We start from the raw sequence: 16,474 nt of genomic DNA on the forward strand, positions 1-16,474 counted from the left end.
AACACCTGCGTGTACTGTGTACACAACCATCTCATCCTTATCGCTAAGGTCCACCCTGCACACCTCCTGGTTGCAGAATCCCTCTATTGGCATAATTGCAATCATCCGCCGGGGGTAGGTGTAGTACACCTGCTCGGTTCCCCCCTCCCTGGCCAAGGGACCAGGGAGCTGCCCCAGTACTGGGATGGCTAGTTCGAAATCATAGAAACCATTGTCAATTACCAGTCCCATGTCAGTGCGAGCAGGGATTTTGACATCTTGTTTTGCTATGTTCTGCACCAACAGGCAGGTGGCTCGGCCATTCCGTTCCAGTCTGGGGGTACAACAGACTGCTAGGTTCAGTCTGATAAACTGAGCTGATGGTTGGAAGAAAACCATCTCAGCGTCCATTCTCTGTCCCTTCTTTAGGACAAGGCGTACTGGAAACCCTGCTGTTGACGCAGGAACGATCAGGTCCGATTCGTTTACTACCTGGCAGGCCTGAGGAATCGTCTGACCTGACCGAATGTTCTCGGGGTCACCGCTTAGAGAGTGGGCATCTGGGTCCACCCGTGTCCACAGCACACTGTTTACTGTGTCCAGCTGGGCGCCCAGTCGAACCAATAGGTACTTCCAATAGGAAGTAGTGAGCAAACTTCCTTTTTCCGATGGAGATGGAAGCTACACAGCTTCCTTTGCTCCAAATGGACCTATGAGATGGGGGTGCCCACCACAGAACCTGTGACTGCGTCACCAGGGTCACTTGACAGCTTGGCGACAGGTCCTCGAACAGACCTTCACTGATTATGGACTTCTCAGAGCTGAGGCTAAGAATTACATCATCAACCTGCACTTCTGCCACCTGGACCCCCTCCCACCACCATGGGGTGGTATTCCTGGACCCCCTGAGGTACCAGGGTGCACAGAAAGGACTCCCATTCATTACCGGACAGGGAGATCCACTCTTCTTCAGGGATGAAAAGGGGGTGTGCTTTACCTGGCGGGTCAAGCAGCTGCTTGGAGCACTGCTCCTGTAGTTGGGAGACCGTGGGAGTGCTGGCCTGGGCAGGACTTCCCTGTAGTTTTGGAAAGCAAGAAGAGACATTTATTCTCGTCCAGAGGAACCAGGAGGAACCTCCAACTCAGCTATAGTGTTCAGTGGGCACTGTGTGATCACAGCATAACCACTGAATCCCCCTTTTTGCTGTGCAACAGGCTTAGGGTTTTTGACCTGAGCCCACAATTTTCCACGCTGGCAGTCCACCAGAGGCTCCAGCCTGTCAAGCAGGTCTTGGCCAATGAGTAGTGGCTCTGTTTTAAACCTAGAGATGTAAACAGGATGCACCACGTTCATTGGCCCGAACCTAAGTGCCACCCACACTCCTGGCATGATCCTGGGTATAGCTGGAAATATCTATCTTACACGGTTCTACCTTAAGTCTGATGCCTTTTCCTTTCGCTACTCGTTTGAGCTCGCTGAGTAGATCGGCTGACATCAAACTAATTTCAGCCCCAGTGTCAATCAGTGCTTCTCTATCTAAGACGTTTTCAAGAGAAACCTTGATATAAATACGCCTTGCTTTGCCTTTCTGGCTGAGATTCCCTAAGAATTGTTGGAAGCCTGCCTTTTCTTTGACTTCAGGGGCGGGGTCAGCGCCCAACTCAGAGTCACAGCCTTCTTCCAGGCAGGAACCCTCCCACCCAATCAGATAGACTGAGGGAGGGGCTTGGGACGGATCCCCGCCTCCTCCAGTGAGAAGGGGCGTGGTCCCCCTAAGCTCATTCACACTTCCGGCATTCGGTGCGGAAGGTTTACCCTGTCCTGATCTCTCAGGCAGGGCTTGTTCAAGCCTGGCCAGGCGGGCTGCAGTCGACTCCCTTCGTCCAGTCTTATGATAGACTCTGCCTGAGCCCTTGCCTTCCCCGTAGCGCTCACGGCGGCTCTGACGCTTAGTGCGGTCCTGCCTGCCTATTTTGCGCCGGGGCTTAGCGAGCTCAGGAACCTCAGCTGCCTCGAGCTGAGGCGAGTCGTCAACCCTGCTGGCTTTAGTGGCGAACACGGCCGTTTTAGCAGGTTTTCGCTCTGAGGAAGCAGAGACTTCAGCTCCCCAGGCTTTTTGAGCCAACCTTCTAATGTCAGCCATTTTCATCGCTTTTGCATCAGTGTGCATCACAATCATTTTCCTGACTGAGGGATGCAGATTAGCAATGAATAAACCTTTGAAATTCACGTTCTCTTCGCAACCCTCTTCATTCCGCCCTGCAAAATAAGTGCGCCTAAGCCTCTGATAATAGTCGCGAGGGGCTTCAGCTTTTTCGTGCTTAATATGGTGCACAGCGGCCACGGCAGCTATGGGATCGATAAAAGCCGAAAATTCTCCGATCATTGCCTGACACAGCTCCTCAAAGCTATTACAGACCTCCGGTCCTTGTCTAGACATCCACGCAGGGCAGTCGTTGCTCCGAGGGGATCTACCAGCAGTCCGGCTGGCTGGTAGAAAGTCTCTATGCACAGAGTGGGACCGCGAGTCCTCACAAGTCACTCTTGTGCCTGGGAAGAAGCTGGTTCGTTCCCGGTCCAGCACTGCTTCTGAATAAGCTATTCAGGTTGTCTATGAGGGTCCAGCTGTAGGGTCCAACTGTCCAACACAAACACAATCTGTAGCGTTTAGCGTGACATAGTCTTGCAGGCATCGTGCTGTCTCACTGCAATACTATACCGCTGGAGGAAACAGTCCATCTGGCCATGAAACTCATTTGAACGTCTAGCTACAGCAAGTAACAATATCATGATTTATTCAGGATTTGTGGAATCAGCACGTCCCGGAGACAGCTTCCGAAATCGTGAGCATTCTCTGGTGGTGTCCTGCAGGGCTTTTTGTGTGTGTGTGTTGGTGGTATAGTGGTGAGCATAGCTGCCTTCCAAGCAGTTGACCTGGGTTCGATTCCCGGCCAACGCAGTGGCGATTGGTTTTAAATGCTGTCATGAGCCTTGGATTGTGAATAGCAAAGCGAAGCCTTTTGAAAGAGCCAAAGCACTGCAAAACGGAATTGAAGGAGAATCTTAAAGGGGATTCTGAGCGGTGTCTGCATACACGCAGTCCGATACGGGTGCTGAAAGCTTGAGCTACTCTCAATGTCATGCTGCCTTTCCCCGGAGTAAATCTGTTACATTGAAAGAATGCTTCTGGCAGGTTCAAAAAGGGACCCTTGTTAATTGGAGAAATCAATGATTTCGAATGAATTCTGTATGCGTTAAAAGACAGCTATACACAGAAAACATGCAGGACACTGCTCATGATCTCTCAGTGCGTTTTTCCAAGCCATCTGACAAAGCCCGCCCACTGAAAACTGCAGCAGATCGTGTAAAGACGTTCAACTTTGTAACTACTGCACGCACAGGAAGCAGAATAAATTCCTCTTTTCAAACTGTCAAAGGTTTGCTTTGCGAACGCTGCAGGACATCGCACAATCTCTTTTGAACGGGGACAAACCATTTCTTATGGGGCGCAGTAAGTACAGACGTTTAAAAAGCTCCACTCATGCCGACGATGCAGCATGAAGAAGCGCAACCTAACTTTTGACAGACAAAAGCCGGGCGCCGCTACGAGCAATATGAAATCAAACTGACAGCACACGGCGTTTCGCGCTAACTCAAAAGTGATCTCGACAGACGCTGTTCTCTGCATAACGCTGAAAGAGCTAAAGAGCGTTTCTGTTGAGACGTAACAAGCTCGTTTCTTTCTACCATGATGTCACCATGACCAAATCTGTCTTTAAACACCTTGCTCAGTCTCTGACGAGACTATCAAAAATTGCTTTCGCCGATTGTATTGCAAACCGGCGGAAGCGGGGTATTGGGAAAAGTTTTCAACTAGCAATAATCGCGCCTCGGCTAAACCTCACAGGCTACGATACTGCCACTGCGCAAAGCTGACGGTTGCCAGGCAACCGCGGGGATCCTATGGAAATCGTTATCGATCGTCTCATGGCATGTCGTTGCGGTAACGCTTCATATTTGTCGTCTTCTTCTTCTTCTAGCTTGAGGTTTTGAAGAATTTCATGACAGACAAGGGCTCCGTTGGGAACAAAGGGCGTTGTGAGAAAACCGTTGCTTATTTTCAGCAGCAGAAATTCAACCCTTTAAATACAAGATGACAGAACAATGACGAAGGGCGTGCCGGGAGGAACTCATGCACTACAGAGGAAAGGGGGCGGGCACGTACAGTTCACATTCAAGCCACAAGTACTCTTCTCGGATGTTACACAAACAAATCCTAACGTCTTGAAAGCATTGCAGCATGTTTGTGTCCCACTTCCCGTGGCTGCAGGACGACTGACACGAACGGACAAACACAATCTGTGGCGTTTAGCGTGACATAGTCTTGCAGGCATCGTGCTGTCTCACTGCAATACTATACCGCTGGAGGAAACAGTCCATCTGGCCGTGAAACTCATTTAAACGTCTAGCTACAGCAACTAACAATATCATGATTTATTCAGGATGTGTGGAATCAGCACGTCCCGGAGACAGCTTCCGAAATCGTGAGCATTCTCTGGTGGTGTCCTGCAGGGCTTTTGCAGGTGTGTGTTGGTGGTATAGTGGTGAGCATAGCTGCCTTCCAAGCAGTTGACCTGGGTTCGATTCCTGGCCAACGCAGTTGCGATTGGTTCCAAATGTTGTCATGAGCCTTGGATTGTGACTAGCAAAGCGAAGCCTTTTGAAAGAGCTAAAGCACTGCAAAACGGAATTGAAGGAGAATCTTACAGGGGATTCTGAGCAGTGTCTGCATACATGCAGTCAGATAAAGGTGCTGAAAGCTTGAGCTACTCTCAATGTCATGCTGCCCTTCCCCGGAGTAAATCTGTTACATTGAAAGAATGCTTCTGGCAGGTTCAAAAAGGGACCCTTGTTAATTGGAGAAATCAATGATTTCGAATGAATTCTGTATGCGTTAAAAGACAGCTATACACAGAAAACATGCAGGACACTGCTCATGATGTTTCCCGAGCCGAAACACAGTGCGTTTTTCCAAGCCATCTGACAAAGATTGCCCACTGGAAACTGCAGCAGTTGGACATGAAAAGTGCACGATAAATGCCATTTCTCATCATTTCTCTTGGCATCAGTTCTGCTATCAAATGGGACGGAGGCAACGGGCTCAGAGAGCAGGTTAAGTGCACACCGAACGCAGATGTGTCCAAGTGTCTGTAAAAGCGCGGTGCTCCGCTGGCGCTGTTCCCTAGTGGCTTAAAGTGCCCGCCTAGTAAGCAGGCGATCCTGGGTCTGAATACCAGCGGTGCCTCTCTCCGTGTCTTGTTGTGCCGAATGTCTCATTTCAGACAAACATGTACAGCTTGGTTCAGTTTAATGCAAGAATTCATTTCCTTTCTGGAATAACTTGTTTTTGAAGAAATCCATACAGCTTGTGAAAGATGAAATCCATTTCTTGGTTGTCAGTGGAAAAAGATTGCCGGCTGCAAGAAGCGCAAGTGATTGTTTTCTTTGACCAGAAACCTGCAAATGTAGGGAGCACAAGCAGCTGTCAGTCTCTGTGGCGCAATCGGTTAGCGCGTTCGGCTGTTAACCGAAAGGTTGGTGGTTCAAGCCCACCCAGGGACGCGTGTCTCAGTTTTTCCAATGTAAACATCATCACCGCTAAAGATGATGGCGCAGAAGGCTCCACAGTCGAAACGTTGTGCTTCTTTTCTTCTTTTTTCAGCATGGAGTAAACCTTTGCTTGATCCTTTGCAGCCTACGCATGCTGACACAGCTGCCTTTCTCTTAACGCGCCTCAATCATTATTCACCAAAACCATCAGCAGAATGTGTCGCCTTTGTGGTGATGTCACTCCTCTGCTTCACAAATGTCCTTAGTGACGGACCATTTCTTTCTGCCATTTTTCCGGAGCGGTTATTGATTGCTCCATCATTTCCCTCATACTTTCCATCCCTAGATTGAAAAAAAAACAGAAACAGGCTGACAGGACGACAATCAAATTGCAAAAACTCATCAAAGCACTCAATAGAGTATTTGAATCCACAAGTAGCTACGAGCAACTTTGTCCTGGCTTGCATGAAAGTCGGAAAATGTCAAAAAGAAAAAGATGGTGGCTTTTTCATATTTGTTCTTTCATTTTTAGTTCGTTGGCTCTTCTGTCCATTGTCCTCCTGCCTGGCTCTTGACCTGTGACTGTCTGAACGCACACATTAGACTTTCAGGCAGGGGATTTGTCCTGAGCCTCTGTGAAAGACCCACCCACCCCCATAAATAACTGCTCTAGAAACACATGAATGCAAAACTAAACCACAGCTTAAAGAGGAGCTCCAACTCAGTGCCATACTAATGTAAACGAAGTAATACTAAGACATGTTCTTATGGATTTGTCTTACCTTGAGATATGTAATTGGATTTCAGGATTAACTTCCTCATTCAATGTAGTGGTGATTCTTTGCCTGGTCAGTACCTGGGTGGGAGACCTCCAGCGAACAATTAAGCTTGCTGCTGGAAGTGGTGTTAAGAGACTCTTAGGATCTTCCAGAGGTCTCTGTCCAATAGCACTAGTTGCCTTAGAGCTGGCTCAAACATTGCTCAAGAGTCTACCTTTCACAGATGCGCAAAGATGAATGATGGGGGTGCACGCTTCAAGGAGCCTTCCAACTGTAGGGACCGATTAGAGACGATCCGTAGCATGTGTTCGTTTCCATATACGCCCCGTGTCTCAACGGTAGGACAGAGTCAAATACTGCCTCGACACGTAACAGCGTTATATTAAACCGCAGGACTTGAGGGCTGTTTTGTTTGAATGTTCAAGGCATTGGTAAGAACGTAGGTCAAGGGCCATTGGTGCATCTCCTGTAACTGGAGCAAAAATGCTATTCAAAGTGCAGTGACTAAAATCGTCGTCCACATGTCTCCGTTGTTGATTGCTTTCTGTCTAAGAACGTTCTGTTTTCATGTCCGAACGGGGAGACTTTATCATTCCAACTTGAAGCCACCCTTAAGTCCTCTGAGGTGTGTGTGTGTGTGCTTGCACGTATGGCGTAAAAGGTTTCTTAAACGGAGAGCGAACTTGAAAAAAGTTGCCTCCGCTGCCGCCGCCGCCTCGCACTCCCTGTTCGATTGTAGCAAAAAGGCAGCGACCGCGGCGCTCGCTGTAGTCGTGGCCGAGTGGTTAAGGTGACGGACTTGAAATCCGTTGCGGTCTCCCCGCGCAGGTTCAAATCCTGCTGACTACGGCGTCCTTTGCATTTGGTTGCGTGCGTGCGTGTAAAAGGACCAGCGCCATTTCGTTTTCGCTGGGACCTTTAACACTCTAAATCGCCTGGACCCGCAGCCTGTGAAATCGATTCTTCAGCACCCACGAAGGACGCTTTGCCGCTGGACACAGATACCGATGCTTTTCTGCAACGAGCTTTCCAGCTGAATTTTCTCGGCAGCTCCGTACTGAACCTGTTCTCCATTGCAACATAGCGGAGGCTCGTCACGTCTATAGCAAGGCTGTGTAGGACCGCATACGCCACAGTGACTTGTACACAGACCACATGAAAGGCAAGCAAAATACACTTTTAAAATTCCAAAGACTCACAAGGTCAGAGGAACAGCGATGACCTGAACAGATCTTTTACAGAAATCTAGGTTGACCTTTTTAGAGCTGTAATTGCATTTTTGTTTAATAGAAGATCAAATCTACTCGCATGTACCAGCACCTTACAGTTTATTGATGTTAATTCTGTTTAAGTAATAAGATTGCAAATTATTTTGGACTTTAGCCGGTGTTTTTTAGAACAAATTGCTTACACTTCTGTAAGGAATACGCAGTACGTGCCTTTGTCAGTCATTGCTCACCATACCTGTAACTTTATTATCTAACTCACTTCCTCAAATGGTGAAGGTCCACAAACATAAATGAAAAAAAAAACCCTTGATGTAGATGAGGTGCACAAAAAAGCAGCCCCTGATAGCGTATAACACATTTATACTATTGCAGAGACACATGTAACATATATATATATACTGTATATATATATGAAACAGAAATAGAAACAGAAACAGGAATCGCTTACTCACCTGGAGAATCTCTGTAGGAATATCTAGCATTTATCAATGGAAATAAAAGCTGCTTTAATACAGTGCATGTTCAAACTCAAACCCTCAGCTGCTGTTCTTGTTTGTTTTGGGACAAATTGCAACTGAGCATCGCATGAGCCGTTACGTACCCTTATCTGTTAGGGAATTTCAAGGGAGGAGTTAGGTCAGAATGGGTAGGCTGCAAAACAACAAGTAAAGATTTATTCCAAGATGAAACATTGTGGCAGTTTTCTTATCTTTTCAGCATGGACTAAACTTTTACGTGTTCCTTATATGCTATATGTGTATATATTAGCACCAATGTTGTTCTTAAAAACTAACATGAAATTGTCAGGGACATTCAGCTATATACAAAGACGAGACAGACAAAGTAATAATTCTGTATTAACATGGCCTACATATTGACGCTGTCGTGGAAATTTAACTATCAAGGAAGCCACAAGAGAGAGTTCTCACCTGAGTAAGGTCTTTATTTCAATATTGCAATATTGGGAGCCCTGCTGCCACTTCGCAAAGTGCATCAGAGACTCAGTTAGTTACAAGCAGTACAGGGTTTTATAAGACGTTGCGCTGTAAAAAAAAGTTCAGCACTTGGTCCCTTCTAAAACTTCCCCTTTCTCTAAAAGAAAACAAATTACCTCATAGAGCGAGAGAAAAACACTAGATTTGTTATTCAAAGTTTATCTGTTACTTTCAGCTAATTCTAATGACCCAGACAGCATATATTGTTTTGGTACATTGTCTTCTAAACTAACCCAAACAGTGTACTTTGTTGACGAACTGTTTTCTAAAATTCTGCACATACTGTAGCATAGCAGTTATATCCTTGAAATATTATCTAAAAGCACCAATATATTTTTTTGCAAAGCTCTCTACATTTTTAAGAATCAATTAACTCATTAGATTTCCACTACAATTCCCTCCTTTTATTCTTGAAAATGATTAAAAATTAGATTCTTCATATGGACTCCCAGGAGGCTCCCATACTTCAGATTCTTCCGTTTTTATCAGAATATACTGATGCGCAAACATATTCATTATCATATTGCGAAGCATTGGAATAATACAAGTCGAACAGCAACACAAAAACAGGAAGACAAGTATCACAGCTACTATAATTGGTGTTAGTAACTTGAAAAAAAACATTCCCCCCGGCCCAAACAGTGATTCTAACCAAGAGAGAAAAGCAGGTATATCTTTAATGCCTCTTTCTTTGTCCACCTTGTCTCTCAGTTCTTTCAAATGTTGAATAGCAAGCGTAAGATTTCCGTAATCATTGTCATTTGCTGGAATAAATGTGCAACAGGAGTCTCCTATTAAAGCACAGACTCCTCCAGATGCTGCATTTTGTAGATCCAGCACGAACCTGTTCTGAAGTGCCATTAATCTAACTCCCCTTAATTCTTGTTTGATAGCGTCTAAGCCTTCTAACGTGATGTTAATAAACGAGTACATTTCATAGCGAGTAATTTGTAACCAGCGGGCATTAGCTACTGCCTGAATACTCAGTCCTGAGGAAAAAATCATTTCAGCTGCAGTAAATAGTCTATGGTCTTCTGGTACTTTAGAAATATCTGGACCATATCTGTCAGCCCAACTGAGAGCGCGTTTAACCCTTGACTCCCTCTGAAGGGGCTTCATTGAATTTAACAAGTAAGAGTTTACTGGGACAATGAGAATGGAGTGGTGGAGCGTGACTAGAGCACACACTCCTCTCCACTGGGGAGGAAGGCTATCATAAACTTTTGCACCACATTGCCAATACCAATCCATCAAAACCATAGTTCCATTAGATAAAGTATGGTTAGTAACCGTGGCGCTACAGCCTCCTGTTATTCTTACTGAGGGGCCACGACCTTTATTCTCATAGCAATAAGAGTGATTAACCTTAGAAGGCAGGTAAACTGCTACTTTAACAGGAGAATCAGTCCAGGTAATGTGATTCTTTAGGTAATCCCACAAAGGAGGACATTCTGCTTTTTTACTGGTAACATTGAAGTGAATAGCAAAATGCACTGCTGGGTCTCTGGGAGAAACAAAGCCTAATGCTACTGTAGTAGACTTATTTATCTTCAGGCCGGCTGCATATGGATGCCCCTTTGAGTAGGTCAAATACGTTATGGTGAAGGTGGGAAAAGATCTAGGATCTGGCTTTGGAAATCCTGCCACTAGACTTATGCATTCAGAAATGTGACTATCAACTGGTCGGGGGAAAAGTTGCATGGGTGAGGCTGTAGAATGAGGCATCAAAGCACATACATAACAAGATGCATTAAATTTCTTTAACTGTACAGTATGATTTATAAATTTGTACCACAAATTACTCATATCCCCCTCATTATCAGTTTCATTCAGCCAGTTTGTATACAAAGAGGCTTCGCGTTTAGATTCCTCTTCTTTCTCGGTGGTGACAGGCCACATAAGAAGAAAAAAAGCTGTGCACATCAGTCCCAAGCAGGTCCCCATCTGTCCTTGTGGAGACATCACTCCTGCACTTTGCTCAGTTCGTTTGTGACCTTTTTGCAGTGGGAAGCATGAATCCAGGGAACCCTTTCCGCGACTTTCACAGCAGTGGCAGTGGTCAGCAGCACCTGGTACGGTCCCCTCCACCTGAGTGAACACCACTTCTTTCTCCTGAAGTCTTTCACCAGAATCCAGTCTCCTGGCTGGAGGGTGTGGCAGAGGTCCTGGTCTGGTGCAGGCAGCGCAGCTTTAACCTGTTTATGAATATCACTAACAAGTTTAGACATTTTCCGGCAATATGCTACCAAACACTCGTCTAAGTGGGTGAGGTCTGTGGCCTCCCCCTTTACCTCTGGAAGCCCTATTCTCATGTGGCGTCCAGTAAGAATCTCGTGTGGCGAGAGTCCTATGGTGGAATGTGGCCTGGCCCTTAAATACATCAAGACCAATGGGAGGCACGTTAACCAATTCATTCCTGTCTCAGCCATCATTTTTGTTAGTTTATTCTTTATGGTCCCATTTATACGTTCCACTGCTCCACTACTCTGAGGGTGGTACGAACAATGCTGTTTTAAATCAATGCCTAGGCGATTGGCGAGAAAGGCAATGACATTGTTCACAAAGTGGGTACCGTTATCTGAACTAAGTTTTCCTGGAATTCCCCATCTGGGAATGACATCTTGGAGCAAGTGCTTAGCCACACTTTTAGCATCAGCGTGTTTACAGGGAAAAACTTCTACCCATCTAGAAAACATGTCTACGATTACCAGGCAGTACTTATATCCGTTACATGGTGTTAATTCAATAAAATCCATCATAAGGTGATCAAACGGATCATCTGGGACGAGGTGCGCTGAGGCCTGAGTTTTAGTGCCTCGTCCTACATTGTTTTGGGCACAAATGAGACATTTATTGCAAAATTTCTCTGCAAAAGTTGTGAATCCCCTCGTGTCCCAATGCATACTTACCATACTTACCATCCCTCCTTTCGACACATGGTCTCGCCCATGTGCCATTTTAGCAATGTAGGGGAAGAAATGACGGGGAAGACATGGTTTCCCCGTTGGGCCTAGCCAGACCCCATCAGAAAACAAGCCTGACTTTTTCCAGACTGCCTTTTCAGCCGGAGTGGCCAGGGCCTGCATGTCAGATAGTGAAGCCATTGCGGGCTCAGGGCTGAGAAGGGGAAGTAAAAGTGCAGAAGAAAAAGGGGATACTGCAGCCGCCTTTGCTGCAGCATCGGCTCTGGAGTTGCCTCTTGAAATCTCATCCGGCAAGTGGGTGTGTGCTGCACACTTGCACACAGCAATAGAGCTAGGTAACAAAATAGCCTCGAGCAAATTGCTTACCAGGAGGGAGTGTTGGATCGGCATGCCCTGTGAGGTGAGAAACCCCCTATTCTTCCAGAGAGTACCGAAGTCATGCACAACCCCAAAAGCGTATCTACTATCAGTGTAAATAGTAACTGACTTTCCGGTTGCCAGGACACAGGCCCTTGTTAAAGCCAAAAGTTCAGCTGCCTGGGCAGATAAATGCGAAGGGAGGCTAGCAGCTTCGACAGTGGAGTGGTCGGAGACCACTGCATACCCCACATGACTCAATCCAGTAGTCGGGTCCTTACGAGCTGACCCATCAACATAGAAAAGCAACTCAGAGTTAGGAAGGGGAGAAGAAGAGAGATCCTGCCTGGGCGTTACCTGAGAGGTGATGGCCGCCAGGCAATCATGTGGCTCCCCCTCGTCCTGAGTGGGCAACAAGGTTGCAGGGTTTAACACTGTGCATCGCTCGATAGTAACATGTGGCAAAGATAAAAGGACATGATGGTAGTGAAGAGTAGACGCGGAAGAGAAATGTGAAGTTTTACTCTGAAGGAGGATAGAAGCCACAGCATGTGGAACCAAAAGCTTCAGCGGACGATAACAAACCAAAGAGGCAGAGGCCATGACAGCTGCAGCTGCTGCTGCTACAGCTCGTAGACAGGCTGGGAGGCCTCTGGTTACAGAGGTCAGTCGCTGAGAATAATAAGCAACTGGTTTAAGCCGGTCTCCGTGCTCCTGTAAAAGGACAGCACTGTAGAAACCAGCCTTCTCGTCAACACATAAAGTGAACCCCTTTGTCATATCAGGAATGCCCAAAGCAGGGGCAGACATCAGTGCAGTCTTGAGTTCAACAAAAGCGTTTTCCGCTTCTTCAGTCCAAGTCAGTCTGTCAGTCATATTCAGGCCTGAGGTGTGTGCCATGTCAGACAATGGCTGTGCTAGTTTTGCATACCCGGGTATCCACGCCCTACAGTAACCTGTGCAGCCTAAGAAGGACATCATCTCCTTCTTGGTGCGGGGTTTTGGAATTTTTTGGATCGCAGTTATTCGCTCTGTGCCAATGGAGCGTGAATTTTCAGAAATGTCATGACCTAAATATCGTACATTCTTTTTTACAAGCTGCAGCTTTGATAGTGAAACTTTATTTCCAGTACTGGCAAGATAATTTAAAAGATCTTTAGTATCCTGAACGCAAGCGCTTTCACTCGGAGAGCAAATCAACAAATCATCAACATATTGCACTAGTGTACTACCGTTTTTAAACCCAAACCCTGAGAGACAGTCCTGCAATGCAGAGGAAAATATAGTAGGAGCCTCGGCATACCCCTGAGGCATACGAGTCCAAGTATACTTTTTTCCTTGAAACGTGAAAGCAAACCAGAACTGGGACTCAGAGTGTACTGGGATACTAAAAAATGCATTTGCCAAATCTATTACAGAAAAAACCTTTGAGTCCCCGGGGATAGATGACAAAATAGTGGTTGGATTTGGAACAACAGGAGCTCGAGCATATATGGCATCATTTACTGCTCTTAAATCTTGTACAGGGCGCCAGGATTCCCCATCAGCCTTTTTCACGGGGAACAGCGGAGTGTTACAGGGAGATGTTGGGCAGGGAATCAAAATTCCTGTGGCGACCAGCTGTTCGATCACAGGTTTAAGCCCAACCTCAGCGTCTGGCCTGAGCGGATACTGGGGCTTACTCGGCCTATAGGTGGACTTGGGTTTTACTTCGAGCGGGGAAGCCCCCTCCATTAATCCCACATCATATTTGTGAGCCGCCCAGAGGGAGCTGGGCACCCCCTCTAGTGCGGGATGGGAGGTGTCAACAGAGGTGGACACAAACAATGCACCCATCTGATCATCTGGAGCCGTGAGATGCACCGTCCTCCAGGTCTGAAGGATTGCTGAGTATGGGCACCAACTGGCCTGGAGGGTGGCATTATATTTAACTCCCCTCCAGTCTGGAGCTGACCACGAACAGCTCTCAACACACCGTTGGACAAAACTGCCCACGTCCTGCCAGCGAAAACCTGATGCTTTAGCAAGGGAAACATGAGGGTGCGTTCCCGCTCGATAAAGTGTCTTCTGCTCCTCTGTTAAGGTAATAGCTAACGCTGCAAAGTCTGTCGAAATTAAATACCCATTGCTTTTTATCCTGTCACTACACTGTCCATTCCTGGACCACGCTGCCTCAAATTCTTCATCTGGACCTGCAAAACTAACCCTTGCTGTACAATGCAAATTGTTCACGTCTTGAAAATCACCTTGGCCTGACCACAGTCTTTTTATTTCTTGTAAAAGAAGCTGTGGTGTTTGTTCCTCATCCTGCACTAAGTCCCAGCTGTAGTAGTAATCAGGGACCGTGGGTGAGTGTTGCATTAACATGGTGCGTGGCAAGCAATTTTCATTGCGGGTTAGCTCAAGCCCTTTTTCTGAACAGACAATGGTGAGGCCCATTTTGCAGAGCAAATCTCTGCCACACAGATTAACAGGGCACTCTTTGGAAAGGAGGAAGGAGTGGTTACCAGGCCCAAACCCATGCTGCTGGCATTCCACTGTCAGGGGTGCAGTAAAATAAGACTTTGTGGGATTACCCGTTACCCCTATTGTTAAAATGGATTTTGAGGAGGGGTCGAATCTATAGATATTGTCTCTGAGTAACGAATGCGTGGCTCCAGTATCCACTAAAAACTCATAAGGATCTCCATTTATGTATAAAGTGATCTTGGGTAGCTGGGAAGGGGAAGAGAGGGCAGGTAGGATAAAAGTCTCGGTGCCCTCAGGCCCTACCTCAGCTTGCGATGAACGTCAATCCCTTTTTCCCTCCTGCCAGGGTGAGCTCACGGTTACCTCAGGTGGAGGTGGTGGTGGTAGGTCCCAGTTGTCGCCGCCGCTTCTCCGTTTCGCTGTGTTGTGTTCAGGGCAGTCACGAGCCCAGTGTCCCGTCTGTCCACACTTGAAGCAAGTCTGGAAGTCCCCTCTCGGGCTTTTGCTTCTTCCTCTTCAGCCACGCCGGGCGCGCTGTCCTCTCCCTCTGTTCTGGTCACCCTGGTAAAATTGTAACTGAGCCATTTGCAGCTGGTGAAGCTGATAATAATCCTTTCGGGCTTTTCGCTCTCTCTTGTCTGTGAGCTGTCTTTCAGCATGATAAGCATGGCGACATACTTCTGCTAATCGGGCAGTGTCCCAGCCTATACAGGTAGCTTTTACCATGCCACTTATTTCTGGAAGCAGTCCCTCTACAAAAAGGTTAGTGAGTTGGGTTTCATAAACTGATCCTGCCTCTCCTGCTGAGGGTTCAGACAGGCCACTTAGATTACTGAAGAGAGGAGTCAATCTCTCCAAGTAGTCATTACAGGTTTCCTCAGGTTTCTGGTTACATTGTCTTAGCACTACCCAATCCACTTTCCCCGTATATTTAGCCTCTATTCTGCGACATATGGCATTAAGCTGGGTCTGATAGATACTGCCAGCGTCGCTGCTGTATGGGTGGTCAGAGCTAAACTCATCTTGACCCTCTCCTCTTACGTCACTATACTCAAGCTTCAAAGTTTTTATAAAAACAGTCTCTAGCTCTCCACTCGTGGGTCTGCTTTGTGCTACTAGCCGTCTCAGGGCTGTTGTGTACTTACGCCCATTGGTTTTGGGGTTTGGCAGCTCCCCTATAACTGCCGCCAACTCACTTAATTTCCATGGGCGATAAACGAGGACAGTAGGTTCCTCATTTTCACCGGTGCGGGGATTAGGACATTCAATCATTGGCATGTGGAGCACCCCCTCTCCCTCCTCCATAGACTGGGGACGCGGAATGGCAGAAGTATCTGCAGAGCGACCCCCTCCATACCGCACTCCTCTCCTTGTGCGGGAAGGCGAGAGCATCCCCTCCGCGTCACCCTTTTTCTCATCCCGTCGCCTATTATACGGAGAAGCCGGCCGGCCCTCCCCATATGGTGGAGGCGACGGAGGGGTAGTCTCAGGAGCAATAGCTACTGCAAGACAATCCAATTCGGGATACACTTTAGTAGTGCTCAACATCATCTGTTCAGGTTTTTTACCCCATCCTGATCCATGCTTCCTAGCACACTCCTCCCATACACATACACATCTGCACATATATTTAAAATCCCACCCGGGATCTCCCTCTGGGTTAGGTGAATCTGTCATTTCGTGTAATAATTGTATGGCCCATGGCTGAAAACTACCTACACGGGGCCATCTCTCATTTGTCCATACTGACATATTGTCGGAAAAAGGTTGACAGTATATTAACCCATATTCTCTTCCCACTATATTCATGGGCGTTTCAGTTTTCTTTCCACTATTGCCTGACGTACTTTGTCTTTCTCTAACTTGCGCCTCAATTTTCCACAACTCAAAACACTTCCAATCGACTTTCTTATTTCCCTTCTTCTCTTTTTCTTTTAACTGTTCTTCTAGTTGTTGTATCTGCTTGGTACTAAAACTACCATTTTCTGGAAAACCTAACTTACTCCACAACGGAAGACACTTTATTCCCCTTTCTCCAAATTCCCTGTACATGTACTTCGCTGGACCGCTCGGTCCTGTTTTCGTCTTCGAATTTTCATTTCCCATTTTTACCGATCGGTGCCTTACTTTA

The 16,474-nt window shown here is 46.8% G+C and overlaps 5 non-coding genes across 5 annotated transcripts; 4 read left to right on the forward strand and 1 right to left on the reverse strand.

Moving 5' to 3' along the window:
* The first annotated feature begins 2,867 nt into the window (after positions 1-2,867).
* trnag-ucc (transfer RNA glycine (anticodon UCC)) lies at positions 2,868-2,939 on the forward strand. The gene has a single exon. It is a non-coding gene; the product is annotated as a tRNA-Gly (tRNA).
* Positions 2,940-3,772: 833 nt separating this feature from the next.
* Positions 3,773-3,914, reverse strand: LOC138234929 (U4 spliceosomal RNA). Its single transcript, XR_011188000.1, has one exon. It is a non-coding gene; the product is annotated as a U4 spliceosomal RNA (small nuclear RNA).
* Positions 3,915-4,567: 653 nt separating this feature from the next.
* On the forward strand, positions 4,568-4,639 carry trnag-ucc (transfer RNA glycine (anticodon UCC)). The gene has a single exon. It is a non-coding gene; the product is annotated as a tRNA-Gly (tRNA).
* An 889-nt stretch (positions 4,640-5,528) lies between these two features.
* trnan-guu (transfer RNA asparagine (anticodon GUU)) lies at positions 5,529-5,602 on the forward strand. The gene has a single exon. It is a non-coding gene; the product is annotated as a tRNA-Asn (tRNA).
* Positions 5,603-7,136: 1,534 nt separating this feature from the next.
* On the forward strand, positions 7,137-7,218 carry trnas-uga (transfer RNA serine (anticodon UGA)). The gene has a single exon. It is a non-coding gene; the product is annotated as a tRNA-Ser (tRNA).
* The last annotated feature ends 9,256 nt before the right edge of the window (positions 7,219-16,474 follow it).

The sequence above is a fragment of the Lepisosteus oculatus genome, unplaced genomic scaffold (assembly GCF_040954835.1).
Source record: "Lepisosteus oculatus isolate fLepOcu1 unplaced genomic scaffold, fLepOcu1.hap2 HAP2_SCAFFOLD_76, whole genome shotgun sequence".
Taxonomy (NCBI): domain Eukaryota; kingdom Metazoa; phylum Chordata; class Actinopteri; order Semionotiformes; family Lepisosteidae; genus Lepisosteus; species Lepisosteus oculatus.